Source organism: Nesoenas mayeri, assembly GCF_963082525.1.
Source record: "Nesoenas mayeri genome assembly, chromosome: 11".
NCBI lineage: Eukaryota > Metazoa > Chordata > Aves > Columbiformes > Columbidae > Nesoenas > Nesoenas mayeri.
The window spans coordinates 18,841,613-18,851,853 of NC_137563.1; positions in this window are offsets into that span (position 1 = coordinate 18,841,613).

Below are 10,241 nucleotides of genomic sequence, written 5' to 3' on the forward strand. Positions count from 1 at the left end.
TCCAAAGCCGTTAGTGCTACCTTTCTGATACAGCATAATACACACAGAAACAGACTTTACCCACTATACAAATAAACAAACTAAAGATGTACTATTTTTGATCACAGCAATGAATTTCAACTGCTGCTCTAGGGAAGTCTAAATTTTGGACTTGAAAGGAGCTGTTTTGTTCAGAGCATCTGTTAAATCCAATAGACTCTCAATGACTGCATGATTCTCTGTGAGCTACTTCTAATTTATTTAATGATATTTAATTAAGTCCCCATAAATGCTCCTTTTTAAGCAGTTTCATTATTACCAAGAATGCCTACTATTAACTGCAAAGAGGGTAGCCCTGGGCACAGGAACATCAAAGATTAATAAATCAGCTTATTGTTTCAGCAGTGCAATTTCAAATCTATCTATATCCTCCTCTGAAAGCTTTCTAAACTAGCTAATGGGGCAGTATTCTAGTTCTCATTGTATATAAGTTTATTTAATTACGCTAAATATTCATAGTTTTCTTACCCCAGTTATTACAAAACCTGAGCTGATGGATGTTCAAGCAGTCAGGGCATTCACACACAGGTGGCTATTTACTTCATTTGTAATGCATGTTAACATGATGATACATCTGTTCTTGTTACTTTACTGTTTCAAAGGATACTGATTTTGAAATGGATCCAATGATTTCATATGGAGATTATTTATTATATAATAATAATTCAGAACAGATTTTCCTACCCTTCCTCAGAATGGGTTGCATGCAATCTGTCAAGTATGTCCATTGAAACTGAAGAGGTACTGCAGGAGTAATATACTGTTGCACGTGAAAAAGAGAAGTGGACTCCAGCCCACAGCTGTTGTTACCATGACTGTTGCAGAACCTATTATACTGAGTGACAAATGAGAAAAGGGACAGAGTTCGTGGCTATGAATGGTCTTGAGAGTGAAGACAAGTAGCTTATGCTTAACATGATAAAGATAGGAGACCAAGTGAGTCTGTGCAGATGAGTCAGAATGGTTAGAGCAAAATAATTCTGGATAGAGCAATCACAATCATCAAAATAGAGAAAAGAATATTGTAGCTGCAGAGGCTCAAGACCTAGGATAAAAGTTCAGCTCTGTGGCTGTCATTATCATGGAGATATGATGGAGAAAGTCTCTACAAGCTTTAGAGACAGGTATATAGTAACATCGAAAAGAGAAGTCAAATGTGAAGTCCGAGAAACAGATCTGAGAAATACACAGAATGATCATGTTTTCCTCAGTGACTGGGAAAGACAAAGAAATGGACACAAGGCAGAGGAAGAGAGACAGTTTATAGAGCAGATAATGAGCTCTTTTAGGCTAGGTTAAACTTCAGCTGGTTGTGAGACCTTAATGAAAAAAGCTAGATCTAGGAGATAAAAGTACAGTGATTCCAACTGAAATTGTAGGGGGAAATGACATTACGCAGACATAAGGTAAGATGAGCGAGAAAGATTTACTTCAACAAATATGCTGTAATATTTATGTGCCGTTGCTAATTTTACACTCATTTTACAAGGTCAATTCTACTTGCAAGAACAACAGAACAACTACAGCTACGCACAGAATGTATTTCCTTTGAAATAATGGGGAGTTGGAAACATCAAAGAGACATTTGCCTCTACAGAGAGATGGGGATCTCCAGCAGAAATCTGCCATCACCTACCAGAATGAGATCCTTTGATTCCTTCTGAATCCTCAAGTTTGTTTTTCCTTCTCTATTTCAGCTGTATGTTTATAGTCTGACTTTCTGCAATGCTCATTGTCTTGTGGTGCAAACTTTATTTACACTCCCCATGAACCCTTTATCACACACAGGCCCCGTACAGGATGCAAAGGGATGACAGTTCTAAATTCCTGGACCTCTGATGTCAGGGCTGTTAATTACAACAATTTTGCAAGAAAATAGGCATCCAAGCCCCAACTATTATGCCTACAGCATTATGTTATCTGAGCTTATGTGTTTGCAGTGGAATGAACTGCAATGATATTAACATTCTGAACATTTTAACCCTGAGATAAACATGTCTCTGATCAAAGTTGGTGCATTTTTCAAAACATGGGTCATGGATTCTGGTTTCATCAGAGGTGAAAACAAAATATAGCCACTCCAAAAACGAAAGGTTGTTCTTGCAAGGAGCTGGGGATGGTGTCAAAAACACTTGTCTTGACACGATTGCATCAGGGCAGGACCATCTAGCAAACCCTAGGATTTAGTCCAGTATCTGCCCATACTTGCCCAGTTTGTCTCCTCTTGCCTCAGCAAAGTGGTCTATGTGCCTGGCACTAACCGGGCTTCGCCACAGAGCAGCAGGTAGAGAAAGCAGTGGTGTCCTGGGGCCGTTTCCTTTCTTCTTGCACAGTGCAGCAGTCTGAAAAAGTTCAGATCGGCCTGACAGGACAGTCCTTTCCACACTAACTCCGTGTGTGTCTCAGATTTCCCCGCTTGTCTGCCCCTTTGCTCACAAACTGCCTCCCAGATCTGTTTTACCAATCAAAACATAGTCCAATTAGGTTTTCAGCAGTTTGCTGAAAAGTCGGTCAATGAAGCGCTTGGAAGGACCTGAGAATGTGTTTTCCAAGAGATTTAATGCCTTCGAGGGCAGAGCCTTTCTTTGCTGCCTTGCACCTCCCTCTTGAAAACATTGGAACATTTGGGGAACTGTCACATCGGATTTTGTTACCGTGCTCTAATGCAAGGAGACTGGAAAGTGACCCTATTCATACAAAAAAACCCCAGACCAGCAACAACAAGAATTTGTGCAGACACCAATGCAAAGACGGCAAAGGGGATTGTGTTTACAAGGCAAGCTGTTATTTTCTTTAAGGAGCTAGACCATGTAAAATCCTCACAGACAAAGTCACTCTGTTAACAACTGAATTTTGTCCACTTGCTTTTAGAGGAAACGTAGCTCTCAAATTCAAGATATTGATCACTGTCATTTCTGCTTTTATTTGGTATTTCTACAGCAAAACTGTCCCCTGGAACCCACGACTTACAGTCTGCATCTCTTTAAATCGGCACCTTATCAGCAGCTGCTATAACGTATTTCTATTACTATATATAATAAACCCAGGAACTCACCACCTCTGGGGAAAAAGCCAAACTGTTCTTGCTGTGATTTGCACAGAAGGAGAGGTGAATACACACGCACCATAACGGGCCATGGCTGCCATTGTGCTGAGGATAAGCAGGCACTGCGGCTTACTGCTCATCCACTTGCAGGGTCAGGAGGAGGATGACTGGATTCTAGCTATCCAGGGCTTAACTATGTCAGATTGCAGCTCACGTTACCAAGTCGCCTTTAGCTTTTGTGCATTACTCTCCCAGCAAAGGCCTTCTCCTGGGCATTACTTAGTTGCTCAGAAGCTGAAACCTGGCACAAGAAGCAGTATACGGAAACAGGAGACGACTGGTCCTTGATACTTACACTGGAAACCTGTAATTTGTTTTTTCTTCACATTGTAAATATTTCAATTCTGAACATGTGCTGGAAAAGCTGCTTTTCAAAATCTAAAACTGCTGCGGAAGATCATGTGCCAATATTTAGACCACCCGGCTATGAAGCTGAATTTCCCATTCTCTCTTCTGATGTTTGATAGAGCACATTTTATATTGAAAAGTGACTCTACTCGCAGAGGGCCCCAAAACCCACACACATTTTGTCAAAATGCATGGAGACACACTACTAGGTGCTCCCCAATTCAGGGACTGAAGAATGTGACCTAGCAAAAACATCAGCTTAAAGTATCTCCTTAAAACTGATTCTTCGGGATTTGGGCAACGTCTCCTGAGGAGATGGGAGAGAGCTTTTATTACCTTCATCTCCTGTTACTGATGCTCAGAACCAGCAAAATACTTAAACATCATGCTTCAAAATATTTTTACTTTAATGCTAAAACATTTAGTGTATGCTTAAATCCTCTGCTGAATTAGTACCTGAGCACAGTGCATGTGCGTAGTTCAGCAGTGCCAAAGGGCCAGACAAAGCCCTCTACTTTCTGAGCATTCTCATAAAATCCCCGTTTATCATGGCAGTCCAGACAGGACCACTGCTGTCCCTTCTCCTGTCTGATACTGAGCTACTGGGCCAAAACTACAGTTCTCCGCTTTCTAAGACTGTGTTCGTGTGGGCAAGAACTGGTCCTGTGTTTGTCTCTTTGCATTAGACTGGGAAATGCTGAGCTGGCCAAGACATATTTTTACTGCCACCTTGCTTGGTGGTAAAATTTCTATGAAACAGCTTTTAATGTTAAACAGCCAGTTATGGACTTGTACCAATCCTATATACTATTACTGTGATATACTGTATATCACAGGAATATCCAATACAGTCTTTTGTGCTGTTGACAACAATCCCCCTGTCACATTCATTGATGTGAAATTCATTGAAATCGGGAGACTTTTCTTCTCTTTTTTTTTTGGTTCTATGTCTGACTTTGAGAGCTGGAGACCTAGATGATGATTACCACACATACAAAATCTGTTATTCCCTCATGCCATGCTTCTGCTCATGTCATTAACACACTGCTTGACATAGGTGGCCCAAAACAGTCAATCATTTCATTAGCAGTCAGGAATTTTTTTCACTATATGAGGCACCCATCATTGGTACAATGCCAAATATGAATGAAGTACTTTTGATGGGAACTCGCAATAGCAGAGAAAAGTGTCCAGCATGTTATATGAGGTATTTATGGAACTGATTCAGTAGACACTTGAACATGTGCTCAGGATCTAGTAAAATCTATGAGACATGAACACATGCTCTTGCTGTGCAGAAATAGCGTGTTGAATCACCACTGTAAAATGGGTTTCACAGCCAGCAACTGACACAATGATTTAACAAATGTATATGGTTTGATTCAAGCATCTCATCCGGAGGGGGCTGAATGCAATGTTTCGTGATGTGCCATGCTTAGTCCTCCTGCCACCGACTTCCATGGGAGCCAGGGCATGTGGAGCACTGGCACTGATCCTTCAGCACAGTATTAACCTCTGTGTAAGGTTAATACTGTCAATTCGATTCACAAGGGTCTGTGAGCCAGACAGGCAAGCTGAAGAAGAATAAGCCTCTCTCACAAGGAGACAAGAACACGAAAGACGTTGCCCAGCAAAGTCATCAAAGCAAACAGCATGAATGAGACAGTGTTGATGAAGACAGAAGTGGCATTGAAGGCTGCAATAACAAAGCGGGGCAGTGACATGAAGATAAGTGGTAAAGTAATTGGCTGGTTGAGCCAAGTGTATCCATATAGTCCGCCTGCCAGCAGCCCATGCAAATGGATGCTAGGCACTGGAGATCTAAGTGTCGATTATGTAAATATATTCTAGATGGTGACACAAAAATACATAAGAACAAACACTGAACACAACTAGAGGCTTCTGAGAGTATCTGAGCCAATTATTACAAACCTTCTTTGCACCTACTGTCAATGAATTCTTCCTGTTTTCTTACTAATTAATCTCAAAAAGACAGAGTTGCACCCTCTACATTTGATCGTGTAAGAATTTTTCATATCAAAATGACCTTTGAAGTTACAAAGATGCCACATTGCCAGTCAGTTTCTAGCTCCCCACTCCAGCAAAAAGTAGGCTAGAGGCCAATTTACGCAGCCTAATGGATTGTGACTTTATAAAGAGAATCCCTAAGAAGCGTAAAATTAATAAATTTTACAGTGAAGCAAACAACATATCCAGAGAATGGAACCATTATGCCTTCACTCTATCATTAGTGAATTGTGAGCAGCTTGGTCAGGCAGAGAACGCTGCAGAGCAGGTGGAAGAAACTCCTGCCCTCCTCCCCATCTCCCAGTTCAGCAACCTATTCAAACATTTGTCTGCCAAGATCAGAAAAAAATGATGCTTTCTCTCGTCTTCTTTGCCATCACCCATCATAACTTCACATGCGAGTAGCAGAACTAGCATTCTGGGTAAAAGGTGCATGGGATCCCCAATGCCTTCAAGCTTGCTTTGTGAGAATGGTATCTTGGTTTGTACAGGCAGGGACTGCAGTTTCACACTTGAGAATTAAACATCCCTTGGGTGACACTTGACACAGAAAAGCTGATCAATGTGCATGTGTGACAGCATTTCCTTCTGTAGCATCAGGTATGGATACCGAAGTAAAAAGTACACAATCAGGCTTAAAACAGTAGTTTAGATTCTGTGATCATGATTTAGCTGCTCACAACAGCCAGTTATTAACTAACAGCCAAAAATGTTTTCCTAGACCTCAAGTACTTCAGCTTTGGTACATAAAGTCATAGATTAGGTCCTCACTAGCTGTCACGTGTATCTCAAGCCACGATACGTTAATTTGGTAAAACATGTGAGATCCATCATTCTGGAAAGAAAAGTTTTACTGCTAGATTTGATGTACGGGCTGAAACTTGGTGTTTTCTAAAAGCAAGTCCCAACCACATGCATGATGTTTTAAAGGGCCTTACTTCCATCCTGACAAATGAGCACCAGATGTTTCTTTTATCGTACTTGCATTTTTTATAGACATTCAACATTTCAGGCTCATGTTAAGGTCTTACAAACTCTCCCTGACCCACCTCTTGTGCCATAAAGAAAAGAGAAGCTGCAAGAGAGAACAAAATCAAGAATAAAATAGAATAATTCTTATTAAATGCAGCAGATTAATGAAAGAATAACTGAAGTCTTTCCACAAGGAGAAAGAGAAGATAGGGTAAGAATAACATCTGGGTTCACTTATAATCAAGAACAGACCAACTGTTACAAAATCTCTCATGAAGAACAATGCTTTTCGCTTTTTTTTTCTTTATTATTCCTTTCAAAACAAGTGTACTCTGAAAGGTTCCCTCTGACCTACAAATGCCATAACCAGGAGATTAAAAGGCCTGTAATTACATGTAACCATTCTGGCTTCTCTGCAGGTGACAGTGGGGGTGAGGTTGCTTCCATGGAGGAGGGAGTCTAGCTTTTAGGATTTATTTGTTTAATTAACTGTTTTATTTTCTTCTTTTCCTCCTAGAAGCAGCTGTTCATTCACTCCAGTCTCACTGCCCACCTCATCCATTCTGAAGGAAAATGCTGTTCTCTGACCTGTACCCCACAAGGCCACCTCGGGCTGGAACTGCACCGTGCCAGTCAGAGAAAGATTTGCTCCTGCAAGTGCTACGACTCGTTTGCATTCCTGTTAGGCTCAGTCTCTGGCAGTTTTGATTTTCTTTTCCATTTTTGTCTGTCCTAAGAACTTTCCACTGCTTGTTGACTGAATACATTGAAAGGATTGCTTTCTTGCTAGAGAAGTAATTCAATATATAAGCGTAAGCTTGAAGAAGTGTCAATGTGTAGGCACACACTGAGAGCACACACTAAGAGGCTGAGGAAAGGTTCCATTCCTCGATCTACCCCCTTGCTTCACATTTCACCCATCCATGAAATGGGATAATGACCCTTCCTTAACTCACAGGGCTAGAATGTCACTAATATTTGGGCTTGGTTTCAGATTGTTGAAGAAGAGCTTTTCTGTTATATCGTTTCCCTGTTTGGGCCAGCACTTGGACTGAAGATGTGACTGCAGTTTCAACTCTATATCCTATGAAGTCTGGCTGTGGTGCCATCACCCGGAACACGCAGTGTCTTTACAATGGAGATTGTGAAAAATAGGAGACCTTCAGGAAAATTCGTACTTGCCTCCACATCCCACTTTAGCTGGTTTGGACCATCAAACCCACCCATGAAAAAGCATATGAAGTTGCAAGAAAAGGGAAGAAAAGGACTGCAACTGAAAAAGGTATAACAAAGAAATAGGTGAGCAGAGGAAAACAAAAGCTGAAAGTTTATCAAAATGGCATGCAAGCAACTGGGCTCATTTCAAAAGTGGAACTACAGACCGTATCAAGATCTGATTTTCTGTAGTTCTTGCTTTTGTCTCAACTACCCTGACACTAATGCACTACCCTGCTGATGGGTGCATTATACTTGCTCATACACTGTCTTTCAAGAACAAGGTGTATGTACTGTGTGTTACTGCCTTCCTGGAACTTGATGGAGGGGACAGATACCTGAAATGAATGAGTGACCAGTGCAAATGCCATTCCAATCCACCTCCAGGAGCACAGTCTCTCAGTGGGTTCCTAGAGGCACATCAGGCAACACAAGCAGAGGGTTCTTCGCTCCTGTCACAACCATTCAGAGTCTCCAGACAAAGAAGGATGCAGAAGGATTAATGTTCCATTGTGAATGCACACCCGTCACTACTGGAAAGAAGTGGAGATTATCTTGATGCTGCTGCCCCACAATGGGCAGACGGTATAAATCTGCACGCAGACTCCACACTCTGAAAAGTCGCCCTTTGTTTCTGTGGCACCTGCAGGTTTCTGTGATTGATCCCACACTGAACCTTAAGATGGAAAATCAAACCCAAAATTGACGGATCAGCCCTGAAAGGGACCCGTAACTTAATCCACCCTTCTGCGGGTACAGTTTGTTACACAGTCTCTTTTCTAAACTGACAAGGTTGTACCATCCTGATAACCACAAGAATCCATATTCATGTATTACCCACTTGTGCACACACCACACATAACTTCAAATACCATTATCATTTTCCTCAAACCTCCATTTAGCATGGAGAGGGGAGAGGAGTTGACATGTCTGAAAACACTGGAATGCTGTAGTGTCCATGTACCTGCAGAGCTGAAACTCCCAGTTAATTATCAAGCCTTACCGTTTTATGGAAGCTCATGTGTCTTCAAGACCTTAATAAATCAAGGCTTACTTGGCATTTGGCTTCTGTGTAAGGCTGGGCAGGTGTTGAACAGTGAATGCTGATCTGAACGGTGGCTGCAATACCTGGCCACAATGGCTCTATTAGTTTTGAAACAAAGTGTTTTGCTTTCAATTTCATCTCTACAACTGAGCTTTGGGCTGGGAAGTGCCTTTTCCAATGTTTATATGGCACCTCAAAGTCTTGGTCTAATTCACTTCTATGTGTTAGCACAATATCAGGGTGATCATAATGTTTTTAAATATATCAGGTTTTTTCCCTTGCAACACTGTTTAAAAACTGTCATGTAAACACCAAGACACTCATAAAGTATTATTCTAATTAGGGCTGAAATAGGTACAAAGCATGCTGCTGCTCCAGAAGGACAAACATGTAGAAACACGCTCTCAGTTACCATTCCAAGGAAGCAGTGTATCCATAAATCAAATGTGACACTATTTCCTTCAGATTATCCTCCTGATGCACCAGAGCAGCATCTCATCAGCGTTCACTCCAACAAATACAGATTTGTGTCACAAGCGATGTAGGAAATAACCCCCAATCTCACTCTGCACTTGCAGGAGAACAATAACAATCTTTTCCCACAAAGGCCTAAGGTGTTCCGTGTACAAAATACATAGAAGTGCATAGAAGCACTTTGCATGATGTGAAAACTCAAGGGATTCAAAACACTTTGTCGAAGATTGTATTATGGTACTGTAGTACTCTATACTGAATTGGCTGCCCAGGGAGGTTGTGGAGTCTCCTACTCTGGAGACATTCCAACCCGCCTGGACACCTTCCTGTGTAACCTCATCTGGGTGTTCCTGCTCCATGGGGGGATTGCACTGGATGAGCTTTCCAGGGCCCTTCCAACCCCTGACATTCTGGGATTCTGTGACTCTGTGAATTGCAAAACGAAACCCTGATCACTTGAACATAAAGTGAAAGTATTACATTTTTAAGCAGAAATTTAAACAGAAGAATTTTTAGGAGAGTCCTGGTAAGGAAGAGAAACAGAATAAATTCTCTCATTTTTTGGACAATGCTTGCTATTGCATCGTTACTAACAAGAAAATGAGCATTTCTGAAATTCAGTATATTAAAGCAGTGTGCCTTAAAATCCTCTCAGAGCTCAATCTAAATAATTAGAGAACTAAGGACTCTGTAATTATATGTAATTATGTGTAGGAGTTTTACCCAGATTTTCATTCTTGACTGCAGAACTGTGTTAAGACGCATTCAGAATTCCTAGTTTGGTTGTTACTTTGCTTACGCAGACAGGCTCTATTGATCTTAAAGAGCTTTGTGTACATATAGAGACTGATTAAAAGCTGTGAAAGGCCACTGATCCTTTGTCTTTAAGCTTCAGGGAATCTGATTTATTCTCTTAAACTTTAATTCTGACATTTTTTCCACTTGTAACTCAAGCAAAGGCAGCAACTTAAAACACTCAACTTCCAAAAAAGCCATACCTTTTCTTTTTTTTCT